At 32.8% G+C, this 22028-nt stretch overlaps 1 protein-coding gene across 1 annotated transcript in view; it reads left to right on the forward strand.

Moving 5' to 3' along the window:
- Positions 1-434: 434 nt before the first annotated feature.
- Positions 435-22028, forward strand: part of LOC125076138 (BTB/POZ domain-containing protein Tiwaz) — a 30982-nt gene continuing 9388 nt past the window's right edge. The window contains exons 1-2 of the mRNA XM_047688113.1: positions 435-492; positions 21111-21161. The gene's annotated coding sequence lies outside the window, so the exon portion shown is untranslated. The remainder of the gene's footprint in view (positions 493-21110; positions 21162-22028) is intronic.

Consider the following 22028-nt stretch of genomic DNA (forward strand, 5'->3'; position numbering starts at 1 on the left):
TCAATATCCGTTACCAACATTTAAATGGCACATATTAACATGAAAAAATTGGCAATCCATATAAGTTAAGAATAATCTTTTCATTAAAAAAATCCTTTGATTTCATTTATATGAAACGACAATTTCACATGAACTTGCAAAAATATTAAGTTTTCAATAAAAGCTTGATTGATAACGATTTATTGCGATGGGCGTTAACATTGTTATATAAAGGTACTATTTATAGAGACCGGGATTCAGAATTGCAACGATACCAGAAATCATATTATATAATTATGTATATATATTATATTATAGTTTATAATCTGCGCAACGGGCTCTCACGTCCAACCAATCGCGTGTCGTTCCGTAACGCTAAGGGAGTGTTACCGGTGCGTTACATTCGTCAGTACGAGTACGTCACATCTCGTTCTCGTGTCGACCTGGAAGGCTGCGTCTGCTGCCTCCGGTCTCGCGCGCGTTTACGAGTGCTCAAGTTCCTGTCGCAGTTAGGTAAGAATATTTATTTTTTATTTCTCTTTTTATTATGATTTTTCAATATTATAATTTTACTTTAATGTTAATATCTTTTTTATTCGGTATTAAAAATCGTAACGTTATTAATTTGAAACTTTTATTTGAATTTAACGTACTTTGATTTTGCGTATTCTTATATTCACTTGTTGTACATCCTTTTATCATTATTAGGTATTTGAAATTGATTTCTTGGCAATGCGATTGTAAAATTGACATAATATTAACTTAATGAATATAAAGTCAGAATATTTATATAGTATTATATTTATTTATGGTGTCTCGTTATTTAATTACTTAAAATATAATAGAAAATTGCTAGAGCTAAACCACTTCCATGATGTAGTTTAAAATGAATTTATAATTCAATTTTTTCATACAACATATGCTAAGCGTTAATTTTAATATCAAAATTTATAGTACAATGTTAGTTCGTCCGTTTTAAAGGCTTTGAAGAATTTTTATTTATTGTAATAATAATATATTTTATATGAAAAATTTCCAAAAATTCTAAACATGCAGTAGTATGCAAATAATAGTTGCGAATGAAACACACGTATGTCAGGGTGTACGTGGTTAATTAGTCAGTTCATGCGATTCGATTCTATTACCGATGCACTAATCGGATAGGCTTCACGCGTCGCGTCGGCTTAATATGATTTAAAAAACTAAAAATGATGTTGAAGCCTACATTTTATTTAGCTTGCCTTTTAACTTATAGCGTTATATTGTATTCCAACATATATTTTAAGGTAGCCAAGATTAGCTGGAAGTATAATCTCATTTATAATTGTCTAATTTTCGTCCGCGGCTTTGCTCGCGTTTAATGTTTGGTCGTTAGGTTTTAGCCAGAAAAGTCTAACGCGTTCCTTGGAGTTCAATCTTATTTCATACCTAATTTTAAATATTCTTAATTATTAAACATTTTATCAGCTTCACAATTTGTGAATGTTGTGTACATTTTATAATCGATATACATATTTTAATAAAAGTAGGATTATTATTATTATTTATTTTTATGTTGGTACTCCGAAACTTGAAATTTGATTCATTGCGATCATTTTAAGCGTTGCAAGGGACTATAAAAAAAAAACAAAATGATTACATAAATAAATTTTGATTCATCCGTTATGTGTATATTAAATGTTGTAGTATATTAAATACTAGTTTAGGCTTTTCTTGCGCGTTTCGGTCGTAGGTTTTAGGTATAATTGCTTATATTATTATATTTATTATTGCCTTCAATTGCTATAAAGCAAGCAGAGGTTTAGCTGCGATAACGTAAGATACAGTCAGACTGACAGAGTGATATGCTTATTATAGTATAGGTATAGATTAATTAAAAAAATGTATACCCGGGACAGTTAAGTCCTTGTTTAAAAAAAAAAAAACAATGTTTTACTGAATTTATATTATAAGCTGTTCTGGACTTTTTCTCTAATTTGGATTTCGGTAGGATTTTTGAATCGTTCATTGAGAATCGGGAACTAATTATCTGTCTTTTTAAACATATTAAAACTTCATGATTCGTTCGTATAAGTTGCGCACGCGCATCGTTAGAACTTGTGCTGTTGTCGTTGGCTCGTGCGTGAAGATTACTCACATACTCGTGCACCATCAGCGTACGATTTGTAGCTAATAACTGTTCGTACCTTAAGGGTTCCTGTATCTTTGAATATATATCATATGGGGTTCGTTGATCAAAACCTGAAAAATAAATTGATCTGTTACTCTGAAAAGAGGTTTGATATTATTGTCTATGCGTGGGTTGAGTAGCCAAAATAAAAAATATCAACAAATTAGCTTAATATTTTATTCAATATTATTTTTTATTTTTAAATTCTAATAATTTACTTGTATTCCGAGTAGGTTTAAACATATTCTAAACACAATCATTAACTCTCTAACAAATTGATACCAGATATTATTTTGAATCAAAAATTTAGTAATTAATACGTAATATAACTTAATTATGGACTTCGCCCGATCGATACATATGCCCTGCAAACGATGCGCGTTAAACGCATACACTATTCAATAATAAGTTTGGTCTAATAGACACGTTGGTCGTGTCACCCTTTCCAACACACCAATACATAAGCAAATGTTACCATACTACAAATAATTTCAAAAATAGAACAATGGAAGTAAGCATCATGAAACAGAATACCGGTATCTGGCCCAGCGAGCACCTTTGAGTTAGCTTAACAAGAAGAGAAAATTGCACATATTCTTTTACACAATTGTCAACTGCGCCTGATTCAGTGATTTCAAGTCCAATTGATCAACTCGAATAATGCAAATGTTTCAATACTACAAATAATTTCAAAAATAGAACAATGGAAGTAAGCATCATGAAACAGAATACCGGTGTCTGGCCCAGCGAGCACCTTTGAGTTAGCTTAACAAGAAGAGAAAATTGCACATATTCTTTTACACAATTGTCAACTGCGTCTGATTCAGTGATTTCAAGTCCAATTGATCAACTCGAATAATGCAAATGTTTCAATACTACAAATAATTTCAAAAATAGAACAATGGAAGTAAGCATCATGAAACAGAATACCGGTGTCTGGCCCAGCGAGCACCTTTGAGTTAGCTTAACAAGAAGAGAAAATTGCACATATTCTTTTACACAATTGTCAACTGCGCCTGATTCAGTGATTTCAAGTCCAATTGATCAATTCGAATAAATGCAAATGACTCCATACTACAAATAATTTCAAAAATAGAACAATGGAAGTCAGCATCATGAAATAGAACACCGGCGTCTGGCCCAGCGAGCACCTTTGAGTTAGCTTAACAAGAAGAGAAAAATTCACATATTCTTTTACACAGTCGTCAACTCAGTCTGATTCAGTGATTTTAAGCCCAATTGATCAACTCGAATAAATGCAAATGGCTCCATACTACAGATAATTTCAAAAATAGAACAATGGAAGTCAGCATCATGAAACAGAACACTGACGTCTGGCCCAGCGAGCACCTTTGAGTTAGCTTAACAAGAAGAGAAAAATTCACACTCCGCCTGATTTAGTGATTTCAAGTCCAATTGACCAAGTCAAATAAATATGCGACCTTAAGATTAAATCATTATAGAAACATTATACTTAATTTGGTGATAAACGTTAAATTTGAGATAAACATTACACCGCTCGCAATTAAATGTATTGGTAAATTATTTACGGTTCCAGACAACCGCGTCCGCGATAGACCGCGTTTCATGTTAATATAATAGAAATAACAATAATACCTCGCTGCTATTCAGGGGAGATATGAATACCATGCGTACCGCAGGTATCGAATATGCCTTTCAGTATCAAATAATGCAATTACATGTCAAAGTTATTCACCTACGGTTCTTTTGATAAATACATTCCACGGACAGATTTAATTTGAATTTGGAAATTAATTGGCTCTGTCATATACATTGTCACTCGCTCATTGATGTGAGGGTTCTACCGATACGGCATACACCCAAATATGTTTAGGCATTTAAAGGTTATGGATGAACAAATAAGTCACATACATTTATGAACCCTGAAAAGATTACACTCCTCTTTGGGCAGATATTAATACAGCAGATATCTAAACTAATATTATAAATGCGAAAGTAACTCTGTCTCTCTATTACGCTCTTTCGGCTAGACCACTGAACCGGTTGTGATTAAATATGGTTTGAAACAATCTCGACCCCAAGAAATCATATATGCCTATTTATGCCAAAAACATACGACTCTAAGACGCTAGCAAAGCCGCGGCCAAAAACTAGTTATTAATAAAACATTGCCACTACAAGATGCTGTTATAGAATGGATTATTTATTGCTGTTTCTCCAAACTGAGGTGATACAGAAGACTTAAAAAAAAGATTTTTCGAATAATTTGACGTTTTAGTTAGTTACATTTTAATTTTTTAGTTATATATTATGAGCTTGTTCCAAAAACGTATCTATGTATGTACGTACAATTTTCCAATTAGATCTTTTGGTATTGAATCACTGACCATAGACATTAGCGTCGTAAGAATTATTAACCATTATGTACAACGCTGATTGTACCACTAGCCTAGGAATCTTCATTAGGGCCTTTACGTCGCCTGTGTCTGTAGTTCAAATGTAGCCAAATATGTAATATTGGCGACACCTCTACCGGAAAAGTTATTTAATTTCAACGTTACAAAATGTGTCTGAGTGAAAATCGGTCTCGACATTTTAATAACTTTCCGTTTAACAGACCTCGAGTTATTTCATCTACACAGACGTCGTTCTAACAAACACAGATTCCAACTTTGCAGATTAAACGTGAACATTTCGACTTCATTACACACTATGATTTTCGCGAAGCTGCGATGGCCTTGTCAATTTTCTAAAAAATGTGCAACGTAATAATGAATTTATGTCGTATTGCTGTTATAATTTAAAAGCTTGGGCCCGCAGTTTCACTCCACAGGGGTGGTATCGTTTTAGGTGTGAGGTACCGTGGCTAGGGTATATATTTTTCTGTACCACTAATGACGATGCAATTTTATGATTATCGTTAAGACGTGAAAGCGTAAGGAACTGATAAACAAAGTCACTTTTGCATTTATCTGGTTAGGGTTATGATAATAATATTATGCAGTGAGGATTGTAACTCTTGCGTGAATCCGAATCATAAACAAACTTAGAGATAATATTGTAACGTATCTAAGGATCGCATTATGACAGGAAATGTCTTAATTATTTCCTGTCACGTGTTTTGCTTGTTTACATTACTGCATAATAAATAACATAAAAACCTTCTCCAATTAATGGCGTCACTGACATATTGTTTCAAAAAACGTTTTTATAATCAGTCGATTTACGTAGACAATACTTAACTAACCTTATCCGACCTAACCTAACAATTGATCTTAAAACGCTTGCGCTTAATATAACTATAGTTCTCGTTGTTTTAAAACAGATTGAAATTGTAATCAATTTAAGAACTGTGTCTTAATAAAATCAATCAGAGAATCGTGCTCCGTTTATTTTGTTAAACGAATTCTAGTAATTATGACAGTGGTGTGAAATGGAAATTACACACCAAGAGTACAATTGTAAGTGTAGTCCTGTAGATAGCAATCAAAGGACGCTTAAAACATATTAACAATTGAAATAATTATAAATTTACAATCGAGAATAATGATTTCGTTTACTTATGTATCACCACGGCAGTTTAGTTATTTTGTTAGCAGTAGCTCCTAGTGTAGCTCCTAGTGTATTAAATAATTCGCTACTGTAACATTGTTAATAGGTATTTTTTGCTAATCACTATTATGATTTGTTGATATCAGATAACATTAGTTACCTGATGTCGCACGGATAGAACAAGGGTTTACATATCTATAGGTCTATAAAACTTTTGTATTGAAGGGCAAACATCGTATGGGGTCAATGACCCTGAAGATTTTTTTAAACCCTGATAGTCTTAGTGTGAAGCTATGACTATATTTGTAAAGTTTAGTAAGAAACTCTGTAGTAAATCTTAGAAAAATTCAAACGATTTCATCACTGCGTGGAGTTCAGTGGAATTTTCAGCTCCGGCTCGCGAGACATGTACAGAAGGTCATATGTGATGTCGCAAAATACTTAATTTATTGAGTTTTTGACTTACAATATCTTTACATTATTTATTTATATTTAAAAAAAAATGATATACATATCTTTCACTTAAATTACACTTTTTATGTTTGAGCCCAGCGGATATGCTTCTTAGCCGACAATTAGTAATTATTTAAACCAAATCTTATTAATTTAAATTAGTTCTTCATATGTACTCAAGTTAGTGATAGTTTTTCTACAATATTACTAGTAAGAAATATGATGCGGTGTTACTTATTTCAAAACTTTTTGTTGGTTACTAAAATTTCATAAACAAAACATAATAATAAAACTTATTTCAGGTTTGCACTGATGATATGAACATTTATTTTTCAACAATGATTTTTTTGAAAAAAAACTATTCATGTTCTTGTGAACGGTACGTAGTCCTTTTTAAAGTTTGTCTTTTGTTTTAACTCCTACACTCGGGTTTTTTTTTAAATAGAATTTCACGTGTAACTTTCATATTACATGTAAACGGTGACAGGCTTTTGAAAAGCCTGCGATTGCATTCGTTTTTGGTACAAAAATGCAATCAATAGTGCAGTATATGAATTCCATTCTCGTATGAGCTATCAAAGCGTTTTATGGAAATATTTTGTGTCTTTTTCTAACATATCTCCTAAAGCCGAAAGGGCGGTTAAAAATAAAGATACGTTTTATTTTATATTGCTTTGACGGTGCAATTTTTTAATCAAAACTGGTTTGTATTTCGTATGTCGTTTGATGTAAAAAAAAAACATCAAATCCTCGATTGGATTTATTTCCGATCGCCATTACTCTCACACACATTGTATTGAAGTTAAAAATGTAATTCGAGGAGTCGATATAGCCCAATGGTTAGAACGCGTGAATCTTAACCGATGATTTCGGGTTCTTACCTAGGCAGGCACCACTGAATGTTCATGTGCTTAATTTGTGTTTATAATTCATCTCGTGAAAGAAAAAAACATCGTGAGGAAACCTGCATGTATCGAAATTGTGCAACATGTGTATTCCACCTTCTCCTCAAAAGGAGAGGAGGCCTTAGATCAGCAGTGGGAAATTTACAGGCTGCTAATGTAAAAAAAAAATAAGCTAAAAATATAATCAAACGTCTTCGTCTTTTTGGGTATAGATGATAAGATCATTGGCATAAAAAATATTGTAAAAAAAATCTCTAGCGTTTTTTTGTAACGTTTTAAATGTTTAGACAAGATCGATGTCCTTGTTTGATGCTTCATAATAATGGATACATAAAATTTATTATACTATATATTTTGTTAATCCATCCATAAAGTAGAGAGAATTTATGTTTGTATTTGGACATCATCAAAGGCACATTGTAACAGGCTTTTATCCAGCATCGCGTCCAATACGCTCTCCCAAATAAGCTTTGCATCCGAATAACAGATACGGCCTATAAACTCGATGAATTATATTAGTTATAGTACCTACTGGATGTATTCAGAAGAGATTCTACTAATTGTATGTTCAATATCCGAGTCAGTATTGGATAGAAATGGGTACATGTCAATATTAAATGAAGATTATCGGTTCGAATCTTCAAAGGCAAAGTCCAATACATTTTCACGTGCTTAATTTTATTTTTATAATTAATCTCGTGCTTGGTGCAGAAGAAAATATTGTAATGGAACATTTCACCACATTGGAAAATCGCGGTGGAATAAACCTCGAACTCTCTATTTAAAATTAGAGGAGGCATTAGCCCAGTAGTGGGAAATTTATAAGTTGTTACTGTACGCGGAAATTACATATAATGAGAATATATGTAAATAGCGAGGATTACGGTCATTTTGTTGCGACTTTTGTTTTTTTGGTTAGTGCGCCCACGCAGCTAAATTAAGCAACTATAAAAATGACAAGCACAATATTGAAATATTTTATGAGGCTGAGATGTAACCTCAAGGATCATTCACACATGCGAAGTAGACGATGGGAGGAGCACTCAAAGTTTGGCTCGAACCGCTTACGGCGGATTCAAAATAATTTTCGAAATGATTGTTCTGTAGATGAGCGCCTCCGGTGAAATCGCTTGGGGCTGCGGAGCTAGGTGTTCCTTAATACCGTCGCAGCCTGACGCCGAAGGCTAGACCGCGCCGCGACGCCGCGGGCTCTCTGCGCCTCCTCCCTTACCCCGGACCCAGCTCGCCCCGCGCCCTTCGGCGCCCGCGCCTCGCCCCACCACTCCACTTCCAATAAAATAATCATATTTTCGCATAAGCTTCAGTCAATGCGGCTAAATAATAATTTACGAGGTCCACTTTATATAGGAAGCCAAGGGCGATGAGCAAAACGTGACGTAGCCGCTAGCCCGCTGGGTTTCATTTTTGGTATCTCGATCGGTATCCGAAATAATTACAGTGAAATTTCGGTTAACGGCATCTTAAAGGTACTTGAACTTTACAGGATAACTTATTCGTAACATCGAGATCAGGTTTTTGATAAATTCTGAAAAAAATGTTAGACATTTAATTTATTTATATGTCCTTATCTATGTTAACGAAACTATTATTGATGAAATTACAAGTGATATGTCAGCCTTGCCTCCATAATTGTGGTAAGTAGCACGAAATAATAGACCAGCGTTCGATTAAGTAGCGTGCTTCTTCGGAAGCAAATTCACATTCAATTTAAAATGACGGAAGGTAGGTACTATTATTATAATATTAATAATCTTGTATAAGTACCTAGTCTATGTATTTTATAACTACCAAAATGTTTACTTGTTTCTATTTAAATGTAACGAGCGCTGTAGATAATGGAAGAGTCTGGAACGATCTTCAACTGGTATTATATTTTAAGAATTTTAATATAATAAATGAGATACAATAACGATTTTTATAATTGTTATTACAGTTATGATAAATGATTATTTAATAATTTCAAAAAGTAATTCAAGTATGTCATGTGAAAAATACTCTGTACACAACCTCGAAGCGCTCCGAGGACAATATGTATGACGTTGTATGTAAGGAATTAAAGGGCCAAATATATAAAGCGACCAAGGTGGGCGGCGTGTGTTCGTAATTTACTTGTGGCAATGTCCAAGGTGCGTCCGTGGGACTGAAAATGCATGGGAAAAAAAATATGAAAAAAGTCATTTTATTATTATTTGTTTATTTGTGTTACGAATATATTACGTCGAAGCTAGTCATGAGTGAGCGCTAAATAAAAAATGCATTGCAACCAAGTAAGTCATTTTCGAGGCGTTATGAAACGCGTCTGCCAAAGGTTCGGACCCTCGTCCGGCGTACTATGGGCTCTTGCTTTATTATTATAGTCCTTTATGTTTGCAATAATTTTTCTTCCAAAAGATGAACAATGTGCGTGATAAGGTATACCTAGCGAGCACGTCCGATTTATCTTAAATATTAGGGTTTTTTAGTGATATGCTATGCCTCTGTTTTATGTGATGTAATTATTATCTATCTATTTTTTTTAAATAGCTCCGAAATCGGCCTTGATTGCCAGAGTTAGCACAGAGGCGATGTGAAAATATGGATGGATAAATGATATATTAGTAGAATTATAATCTACTTGAAAGTTACTCAGTATTCTATAGATTGGGCTCATTAAATGTAGTTGGGACCGTATATTCTTTTAACCATTTCTTTCAAACTAGCAGCAGATCTACGTCTTCTTCTTTTGACTTGTGAATCTACCCATGTGATCACCCATTTGGTCCTTCGCTAAGGCGAGACATCTTAAATATATTATGTAATAGGTAAATTAACAAACAGATATTCCTTATATTTAAAAAAAATAAATCCTAAGCATTTTATAGTTTGTTACAAAACAAAACATCGTTAAAATAATAATACTTATCTACAGCAGCGTCTTAAAGAAAATATGTACGCAAATAAATAATTAAATGAATACTCGTATTTTTATAAACTCTATTTTTTAATTGATCCTCTTAACGATGAGGAGGTTGTAGGAGTGCAATAATAGTGTTTTTATAATGAAAATTTAACATAAAATATTGCTAGGTGAGATCCAGTAATCATATTCATAGTAAAAATAATATTCATAAAATAATTTGATGGATATTTATTTGCCTATAAATATACGACTGCTGCTCTAAAACGCCCTTCCATTTCGAGGCAATTTGACAGTTCCTTTCAATTGTTTAATTGGTTCTTTTTACTTTAATCAAACACTAAATCTATATTAATATTATAAATGCGAAAGTAACTTTGTCTGTCTGTCTGTTACTCTTTCACGGTAAACCACTGAACGGAATTTATTGATATTTGATATGCAAGCTTGAACACCAAAGGTAAGCTATTTTTTAAACCTAACATCGGATGACTGACTCCTAAGCCGCGAGCGAAATCGCGGGCGCTGGACGGCTTATGAATGAATGAATACTCTTTATCCTTATATTACTACTACAATGAGTTTGTTTATTTGTTTATATTTTATTAGTTCGATTCCATATCTTAACTACTCAAATGAATATCATGACAATTTGAATACACATTGTCATGATACAGAAAAAGGTGTGATACTTAACACTTGGTCCCTCGAATCATTTGACATGCAGAAGCTTCGATTGGAAGCTAGTTTGTAATAAATACTGAAATATATCACTTCATAGTGTTCAAAGCTTGTCATTTGTGTGCTTAGATCTTTTAAACTACGTTTGGGTTTTTAATGCGGTTCTCATTAATAAACAAAGTACTTGGTGGTAGGGCTTTGTGCAAGCCCAAGGTAGGTTCACCCACTCATATCAGATATTTTACCGCCAAACAACAGTACTCAGTATTGTTATGTTCCGGTTTGAAAGGTGAGTGAGCTAGTGCAACTAAAAAAAACCCTAAAGAAACTTTAAAGTTATTCCAAATTTAAATTTGGAGATAAAATCTTGAACAAATCACTAAGCCTTAAATTCCGTAGACTGCGACTCTACTGTCCTCACATACATCCACAGAATAAACTCATACACGCACCAATAATTCGATTTGTACATGTGTGATTCAAATCACTGACGGGGTTAATAATAAATATTATTGTATTTGTTGATTCTTAGTAAGAAAACGGATATGGGAAGTTGACAACACTACTCATCCGCACCGAATCCGTGAACCCGTTGATCTTGTGCCTGATCTGTCTCCGATACGTGGGGTGGTCGTTTCTTATGGAACTGGAAACTAATGTCATGAATATTTTAAGAACTAATTTTACAAGACTTTGTTAGGTCAAATACAAGCTTAGTGTCCGATAAATATATTATTTATAGTTAATAAAAATAAAAAAATTTACGCCATTCTTAAAATAAGTTCGATTAAATTTATTTATATTTTTTGTTTTTTAATCAGATCTGTATTCGGATTATATTGATATTAATTTTTAATATAAATATTATACGAAAAAAAAACTTTGTGAAAAATATTCATACATAATAAAATGCATTTTTTGTTCCTGCCTAGAATATTACACGGAATATTTCAGAACCTTATTTATAAAGTATAAAGGAGTTAACGTTCGGAAACATGAACTGTCTTAGATTTCTTTTAGAAGTTTCCACTAAAAGAATAAAAGCTGAACGCTTTGAAGTTTCATGTTGTAACTATTCCATAGTTAACGGAATATCCTTACAAATTACAGCTTTATTTATTTTCTATGAATTTAATTTTATTTAGACTAATGCAATTATTTAAACACGTTGTAGTATTTTTATTTCGATTAAATCAAAATCAAAATAATATGTTTAGTTTTAGTGTCTTAAATAATAAAAGTGGCTTTTTTTAAGTTTTGCTTTAAGTAATTAACAAATTCATGTGATGTAGATATAATTATAAGAGTATTTTGCTGGGTAAAGCGCGTTTTACCCGGTATTTTTTTTAGTTTGTTTTCCAATATCTCAATATAAGACATCATATTTTATATGACCAAGTTTTACTTTGGGTCTGACGTCATTTCAAGACAACGTTTATACCGTATTATATCACAAACACCACTGTCTATCTTTGTGTTTGCCTGTCTGTCTGATCGTTATAAGCCCTAAACCATCGAACGAATTTTCATACAGTTTTGACCAATTGATGAGAAAGGTTTGAGAATGTAATAAAATTGGTTGAATAGTTATGATGATTGTTCAAGATGTCATCAAAATACGTGCCGTAATTAATCATTATTATATCATGTCATCGTGACGATTTGTAATGTCGAACGTTAACAATTAAGTATATATTACGATACAAAGGTTTATACGTAGGATGGAACTGTAAGAATATAAATAGAATATAATAATAGTATACAGATTTTAAATGTGCGGAACCGGATGCTAGTAATGAATAAAGACATCTGTGACAATTTTCATCACACTCATTCGGGTTTATTTAAATTTAGAATGACATAAACAATAAAATGAACACACGAAATTCCAGTGTCAAATGTCAAATGTTAAATTCATATCTCTAAAATTTCCTCTGTTAAAGTTAAAACTTCTAAAAATAATTATTAAGCGGATGCTTAAGTTATATGCAAACTAATATTTCAAAAGTTCAGTATTCTAGACTGTGTAGGTTTCGTTTCCTGCAGTTCTAAATATAGTTCTGGTTAGGTTAGGTATCTTTTGTTTTGCTACATATCTGAATCTAGTTAATGCTAAAGTTCTCGGACATCGCTCGGACGGATAATATACGAGTTTAAACATGACTTTATGAAATAAGTTATCTATACTAATATTGTAAAGAGGAACAGTTTTGTTTGTTTGTATGCAGGGGGTAAACTCTGGAACTTATGACCGAATTCTAAAAAACAATCACAGTAGAATGCTAGTCAGTTTCATTATTTCTCCTATGGGACATTTTATATGTACATCATATTACTTTATTATAGTTATAAACGTAATGTAACGGCTAAAGGCTTTACATTTCAGAAGTAGGTTTGGAGCTCATTGCGATATACGGATTCAAACTCATACTCGTTGGTGAATACGGATGTCGCAGATTTTCCAATACATGCAAGATACATCGCCGAGCACCAGATATATTAGGGAAGTAAATAAAGCATATTTAAGTTCGAAAGTGATTGCCGGACTTAGCTCACAATCCTTGATGTTACAACATCTCGCCCATATAATAGTAAGTGGTCACCACCGCCCTTAGACATTGACGCTATAAGAAATAATAACCATTCCATACATTACACCAATGCGCCACCAACCTTGGGAGTTAAAATGTTCTGTTCCCTGTAGTAGTTTCACTGGCTCACTCACCCTTCGAACCGAACTGAATTTAATTGGACGTTGGCAGCCGATGAAACAAAGGCGACCAATGAGCGTTCAGTATCTATTCAGATTGGTAAACCTGAATTTCCTTATCATTTCATAAGCTGTCAATTTATCATTAGTGAATATTGTAATAAAGCCGAAATGTCCCAGTGAATGAATCTCTTGCATCTTAACCGATGGTTGTGGGTTCAAATTCACACATAAACGATTGAATTTTTATAATCTTAATATGTGTTTATAATTCGTCTTGTGCTCAGTAATGAAGGAAAAGATGTGTCTGTGTGTCATGTGTCTAATTTCACTGATATATGGCTTAGCTCAACAGTAGCAGCTTATAACATGCTCAATAGTGTTTTATCATTAGAACTTTTTGTAAGAAATTTTTTTTTTTGTTGCATCGACCGATAACTCCGTCAGTAAATATTAATTACTTAAAAATTATTTAACAAAGAAGAATATTAGAGGAAAACAATTAAAGATCTTAATTATATTCTGATCATCCAATCCGAAAATAGTTAAAAATGCATTCTCCACAAATACACAAAGTATCTTACTTCTAAAATGCAGTCGAACTTGTCAAATCCATATATTTGTCTAAATGTTTCATCACAAAAGACATATTCAATACTACGGCGACTTACACAAAGGATATTAATAAACAAGATATATTGACAGACAGTTTGAGAGGAATAAGATTTATTAGATGAATGAAGTTTTAGATGCAATAATGTCGTCATGTCGTACTGCTAGAGCGAATACCAAAACTATTCACCACGATCGTTGGAGAGTTGAACGAAATCGATCGAGGGTCCTATATTAATTCTGTTTTACATACATGTATGTGTATGTATATATTGTAGATTCCTTTTCTTTATGTAAGACGTAGGTGGACAAATTCGCCACTGGATGGTTAGTGCGCCACGTAGGCGCTGTATGAGATATTAAGCCTGAAACCTTGGGAATTAAGATGTTACGTGCCTGTAGTTGCACTGGCTCACTCACCCTTCAAACCGGAACACAACAATACTATACTGCTATACTAGTACATAGTATATAGTAATGTATATTATTAAATGGAAATAAAAAATAATAATAATATGTTTCTTGCTTTGTGAAAATAAATATAAACATATTATTTAATTAATTAAAAAAGTGCAGTGGTAGTCGTTAATATCTCATCTGCTGGGACTAAAATTGAGGAGAAAGTTTGGTAGTTATTCCACCGCGCCAGCCCAATGCGAGTTGCTGGACACATCGCCCTCCGCGGCAAATAAAATAATAATTGCAATAATACAACTTTTCATGAGAACAAAAAAGACTTGTTGTCATGTGTTCGAGAATTGATTCTCAAATACAAAACTCATAAAGATTAATTTTACCTTTGATAAAAATTGTCGTTTTGCTATTTGAATGTTTTATTCAAACACGCTTAATTTTATCAAATTTAAAGTAATTTGAGAAAGAATTAATATATTAATATATTAAACCTATACATACGAAGATATCAATTTTATTAGATCTATTATTCCCTACTGGAATTACCTAGAAGTTCAATAAGCCTGTAATACCTTCATTAAGTCATTCATAGCGGAATTTATGCCAATTAGCGTTGAAATTCATTCATTCATTCAGTTCGACTACAAATCTATACAAACTAATATTGCTTGTGATTTATGTCTATTGGGATGGTGCTTGTTATTGTTAAAATATTGAATTTATTGCTTTTATTCTTTTTTATAGTGAAAATAAATATTTTGATACTTTATTTATCATCGATATGAGACGGTATTTTAAATAGATCAAGATTGCTAAGGCCTCTCATCAACAAAGCGTCTTCGAGCTTTGTTGGTGAGGGGCCTTAGGCAAAAATATAAACTATTGATAAAGCGGGAAGGGGCCTCGTAGCCGGCAGCACCGCTCGGGGCCTCAGCTTCGTATTACTAAAGCTTCATTGTTCATACCAAAATTAAGTAATTCATATATGTATTTAGTTTGTAGCCTGCGTACATTTCGGTTTGGATTATTAATTTTGCTCAAAATCGGTCACGGATCGGCGCAAGCCAAAATAACGCGAACAATATCACTGCTTTTAGTTCAAACTAATCCGGCCTTATATGATAAAAGTCCACTTATAAGGTATTAATTTAATACATCAAACCGTGAGAGAGTCGGTGCATAATTTTGTTTATTTATTAAGTTATTTCAGTAAATTCAAAAAACAAATAAAGGTAAGACGTATTAAACATAAAATCATATTGTTTAACAATAATGCTGTGTAAAATCAAATATAAATTAAATTAATACGCTTAACGTTATGGAAATCATTTGATTGATGAAATTGGATAACGGAAACGGATATTCAAACGTCGAAAAATCATAATTTTAATGAGTGATTGTATAATTACAGAAAATTAATAAATAAAATTAAAATTTGATATCAATAAGAACCTATAGTTTCGTTACTTAAATAAACATATTGGTGTTACTATTATAGTAATATATAGCAAATAAGTACATAGTACAAGCAGACATACATTTAATAAATAATTTATCTCTCCCACATTATAGACGTTACAGTTTAAAAGCCTCTTAAGAATGAAAACATATTAACAATAAAAAAAACCGTACATTTCAAAATCAACGAGGCTTAAAGTGATATGCGAATCGATATTTGAACCGTAATCGGTTATTAATAATTGAAGTTTCATTCCATTCCATTCCATTCATTCAAGTCCTTCCCCGGAGCTCAAACTATCTCCATGTCAAAATTCATCTGTATCGGTTCAGCGGTTTAAGCGTGAAGACGACCTCCGTGGTCGAGTTTGTACACCGGTTTTTATAGGTACGCCACTCCTAGGTCCCGGGTTCGATTCCCAGCCGAGTCCGATGTAGAAAAATTTCATTAGTTTTCTATGTTGTTTTGGGTCTGGGTGTTTGTGGTACCGTCGTTACTTCTGATTTTTCATAACACGAGTGCTTTAGCTACTTACATTAGGATCAGAGTTATGTATGTGATGTTGTCCAATATTTATAATATTTGAGATAACAGCTGTCTGTTACTTTCGCATGCAGAATGACCACGAGTATTTTATTAAAAAAAAATACGGACCTTGTCTCGTTAATGTAGTAAGTAGCTTATTAAGGCGTATCATGTGCACCTCAAGGTCCTCTTGTTCTTTTTTTTAAATAAATTCTCAATAGCTGTTGGAAGTTGACAGCGCTGAGACTCCCGTTTCTCATTTCGTACAAGTGCCTGTGTTTGCGCTGAAATCAATGAATCGTTCATCCTTATTGTATTATTTAAATAAATATTCAAGTCTCTTTTTTATACAAATAAGTCAGACGCTGAGTACTTCTCAAATATATTTTATAATATTATATTATTAGATAATATATTTTTTATTAATTAATCTCGTACTCAACTGCAATGTAACATAAAGTAAAAAAATAAAGTAACTGTCTGTAAAAGGGCTATGTATCCCCTTTGTGGTGAAGATTTTCGACCTAATTACACTACGCTGCTCCAATACGTGTTGGTGGCATGTGATCGGAATTGGACACATGAAGGTTTACTAACGATGTTTTCTTTCACTGACAAGCACGAAATAAATTACAAACACAAAATTAAGCACACGTGTGCAAAAGCAATCCGATTCAGTGATCAATCCAATCAGCCGGTTAAGATGCAACGCGTTCTAACCACTGGGCTATCTCGGCTCTTATATAACACATCTCGAGGAAACCTTCAAGTGTTGTATGAAAGTATGCCACATTATGTTTATGCATTGGAGCAGAGCAAAGAGCAATCCTTCACAAAAGGAGCAATATGTAGATACGTCTTTGTGCAGCAGTGGTATATTAACAAACGTATTTTTTCTTACTAGTGGTGAGTGGTCATTCTCGCCCATAGACATGGCAATTGCAAGATGTTTGCGTTCTTAAAATGCCGTCAAGCATCTGATCTGAGTTGCCCTTTGCAACTGAAACTAAACTCATCACTCAATATGAAACATTTAAACAAATAAATAACGAAATTAAATAGTACGTTATTAAAATTCAATGCACTTAGCGTTGTCGATATCAACTGTTTATTAATTGCTATGAAATTTCACTCACGATGATTTTGTCTGACCGATGTAATATTTTAAGTTCAAAATCCCAGCTAATTGCCCTCTCTCGGTGGAAGGCTTTTAACGTTAAATTAAATGTAATAACGCATCAGTTCGACTATGTGTTTATTTGAACAGCACTTGTAAAATCCGCTTGAAGAGTATTTTATTATAAGTGAAATGCAGCTTAACTTCGGATGTTAAACTGAACATATATTATGTGCACTACACGATGTTTGATTCTGTTTCAATACATTAATAGTTGAAGTTTCGCAGTAATAGCCCATAAACGTTGTTTAGGTGTGATTAAAACGATGACGAAAAGATAAATATATCAACTAAAATAATTTCACTGGCGGATGCGTGGTCGCTTTTCCTTATTCGTTAGGAATCGACGACGTATAGGCGTATGACAACGTACATTTCCCTGTCGTGATGTCAACAGCATTCTAAGCTGAGGTTATACAGGAGGCTTAGGATGCCTGTATTCGCCTCCCAACATCTGGTTTGGATATTTTAGGTCGCTTTACCTGGTGACGTTGTAAAGGCTTAATAGCCTTTTTAGTAAAAGTATCAATTATGAAAGGGCTGAGAAACACATTACGTAATAAAAGAATATAAGTAAGCACTTAAAAAAAAAGTTTTGTATTTACTTTTATTCTTAAGCACTGGAATAGGGTATGTTAGTAAAGACTTACCTAACAATCTTGTTTAAATTATATGTATAGATTATTCCTATCGAAGAAGGAAATACGATAAACAAACCTTAGATTTACGTATTCCATGCGATTTACTAAATAGCTCAGCTATACTATTACTATTTTACATAAATACTTACATTCACTTAAATTATAATTAAAACGCCATTTTTTCTCTAATCCAAATATACCATAGACTATACAGCTTTCGAACAATGATATCGCGTCTATAATATATCAAATGTGATTTATTTGGCTTTTGTCCTACTAGACTATAAGTTTAAGTGTTTCTAGTATGACTGACACTTGATTACTGTAGCATTTCCTGCGTAGTCTGTAAGGAGAATACCAACAACATATTTTATTTTATTTCGTATTTATTTAAATTTTATTGTAATAGTCTTATTTGATTAATAAAACTATTACTTCTATAGTTTGACAGTTCCTTCAGAAAATATGTATAGAGTTATTTTGTAGAAAAGATTTCGATTACATTTTAAGTTGTGTTTAATTTTTATGGCTAGCCGCTTGAATGGCGTCAAAACTCCCTGGAAATACATATCCTAGTGGGTTTATCTCCTACTACTATACATATATAGATTGAGTACTTACGGTATTGAATGGCCGATATTGAGCTCTTTCGAGCTGATCTGTGCGATATTTAGATATTTTTTATAAGAAATTAATTTAATAAAGTTTTTCAGATAGCCATTATATTTATTTATTATTTATTTATACGGTATTTTATATTATATGGCGTAATTACCTTAATAAATATGATCGTAGTCTCGAACGAGACTAATGCATCATATTTTATTGTAAATAAAATTACATTTTTGCGAAATAGATTTTGATCTGGCTTTGAGGTTAATTAAATTACTTGACCTCTAATGACCATGCTGCTCTAATCGTGCTGATACACATAGGTCACGTACAACCGCCAGGCACAAGATGAAACACAAACTTCAACTAACTTGAACTTGAAAACTCAGTGTGTTTTGCCTGGTTTGAATCCAAGATCTTCAGTTAAGATTCACGTGTTTTAACAACTGAGGAATCTCGGCTATAGCTAATTCATATTATTACTGCTATAGTATTCCCCAGGGAAAGTAAAATATGTTTTAAACCAAGCCCTTTTATTAAAAATTAAAATAATTCTGTTCATGAGAGAATTAAACAATAAAATTCAAGCCACAAAATAAAAAAAAGCTATGAAACAGGTCATATACGATATTTTTTACGATCTGTTCGCGAAGATATTCAAAGTAACACGGCTTGGAGGGCCGACGGCGTCGGCGGCCGCCGCGGGGCGCGAGCGGCGACTGGACCGCCGCCGGCGCACGTCTTTTACTCAAAAAACGCTCGACTCGTACAAGCCCGCGGGCCTCAGCGCACAAAAGCAATGCAACATAAATAAACCTTAAGGATGGTATTACGTTTGCTCCTTGGATAATTTATATGATGGTCAACGGTGGTCCAGAGAGCGTTAAATAGCAATGCATTTAAACAATTGTTTTCATATCTGTTAAGTAAATATGAATTTCCTTGTGACGTGCTTCAACTATGCACAATTTATATGTTAATTATTTAGATTATCTGTGCAAAAATAAAAAATAAAAATAGCTAAATATAATATAATTTTTAAATAGTTTAAATATAGCATCGTAGTATCGCGTCACATGTGTAGAAATAACGCATTATTGCGTCGCAGCAGCACTTGACGTTACGGATACTGAGTAGGCAAACGGCCTGAGGCATATTTATAATGAAACCAGACAGACCAGAGTGGTGCCTATGTCGCGACAGCGGCCTGCAGCGCTCCGAAATACAGTAGCAATTCCTGGGCCAGTAATTATAGTAATTTTTACCGAGTCGTCGAGTCGCGAGAACCAGCGCTGCTTTTTAATTACGATCAATCAAAGCACGTTTGTTACCAACGGTAACATACGTGTAACGAGTAATATTTACTCTGTCTCAGATAACCCTCTGAAGTAGGTACTGCTTATACGATCATTTATTTTACAATCTAAATATGGTACTTTCGTAAATAATATATCGAAATTACGTTCTAAGATCAATAACTTAAAAGAACACTTCTCAAACAATCTTTTCGCAATATTTAAATAAAAATTTACGAGTTTTGTTTTTGTTGCTGGTTTTTTACATAAATTTTAATCATAATATTTTTTCTATATCAAATATATCAAATTCATTTTACAGATTTATTGTATTAAATGAAAAACTACTACTGGTTCGGAATGTAGATTCTACCGAGAAAAACCGGCAAAAAATGCATGCAGACTACTGCATTTTTTGCCAGTCCATTTTTTTCCAAGATTTGAAATAGAAATTTCTATCAGTTAAATACGATTAAATTTATATCATTTATCCTGATTGAAAGTCATTACGAATCCGAAGGATATAGAACACCCATATCTGGTTGCTTCAGGACATGGGCCTTATTAATATCTTGCAAATTTTTTGAGTTAGTTGAGATGGAGTTGGAGCAAAAATTGTGAGTCCAGGTGATTTTGAAGCGTGCCAGTAGATAACTTTATATGAGGCATTTGTAGATTCCTAAAATGTCTGCTACTATTAAATAAATATTACCTTTGACAATTTGAAAGTCGAACCAGTAATTTTACGAGATATATTAATAAATATGATACATACGTGGTGTTGTTCGACGCATCAACAACGTACGAGAGAATATATCGGTTTTTGAGTGTTTCATGATCATTAATTACCTATCTATACTTAATTGTTAAAAAGGCATATGAATTCGTGAGAGGCATCTTATTTTATAGAGTTATAATGTGTTTAATTTTGAAATTACAAAAATTTTACATATTTGAGCTAGAATAAGTTTTGTATACAAAATATATTTTCAAAAATATAGATTTTTCATTTTCTATACATTTCAGATAACATCAGCTCGGTGTGATACTTCGTTTCATCACGATTTCATCGGCAAGGTATGTTTTTAATATTTAAAGCGGAATTGCTTTTTTTATAATTCATGTGCTCGGCGGTGTAGGCCGTGAGGATATGATATTCTGCCACCTTTGTACGACTACGGTCTTATATTCTTAAGAGACGACCAAGGCTTTTCCCAGGAGTGGAATATTTACTAGTCGATTTGTGACTTTAAATATTTATATTTGGTCTTTATACATATATATATATAGACAAAAAAACCGTGTTGATACTTTAAAATAAAACTTTTTAAATTTCATACTTACTCGTTTTGGTATTTTTGGTTACGTTAAAATCGATATTAAAATATTTAAAGCTATCAAGGCGGATAAAGACTACTTGTATTAAGTTTCATTATAATAATTGTAGTGGCTAATTACATAAAAGAGAGTAAGTAAATTGTCTGATCGATTTTAGCCCCGATGGCCGGTTCATGAATTATTTTAATTAAAAAAATAAATAGTAAGTATATAATATAAGACCAATGGTCTCGTTATTAAAATTTGTTTGTTAGATCGTTTAAGAAAACAAACTTGTCTAATGGACAGCGGTGTACCTACATATGAAGCAATTCTATTGAGTATTATAAATAAAAAAAAAAATGTATAAATATCGATAAATAAAACCATTGGTCTAACCGAGTGAAACTTAAGACATCGTTTTCATATACATACTTTTTATTGCCTCTTGCTTTTTAAATTTTAAATTACGGTTTGAAACATATAGATTGCACGCTTACATAGACATATTCTGTATATTCATGTACACACACAGTATCGGTTTTGTATAATTACGCATAGATTAATATTGCTCGAACTATAATAACTTAAGCAAAATATTGTAGCATCAAAGGCGAGCCCAGTGCA

Source organism: Vanessa atalanta, chromosome Z (genome assembly GCF_905147765.1).
Source record: "Vanessa atalanta chromosome Z, ilVanAtal1.2, whole genome shotgun sequence".
Lineage (NCBI taxonomy): Eukaryota > Metazoa > Arthropoda > Insecta > Lepidoptera > Nymphalidae > Vanessa > Vanessa atalanta.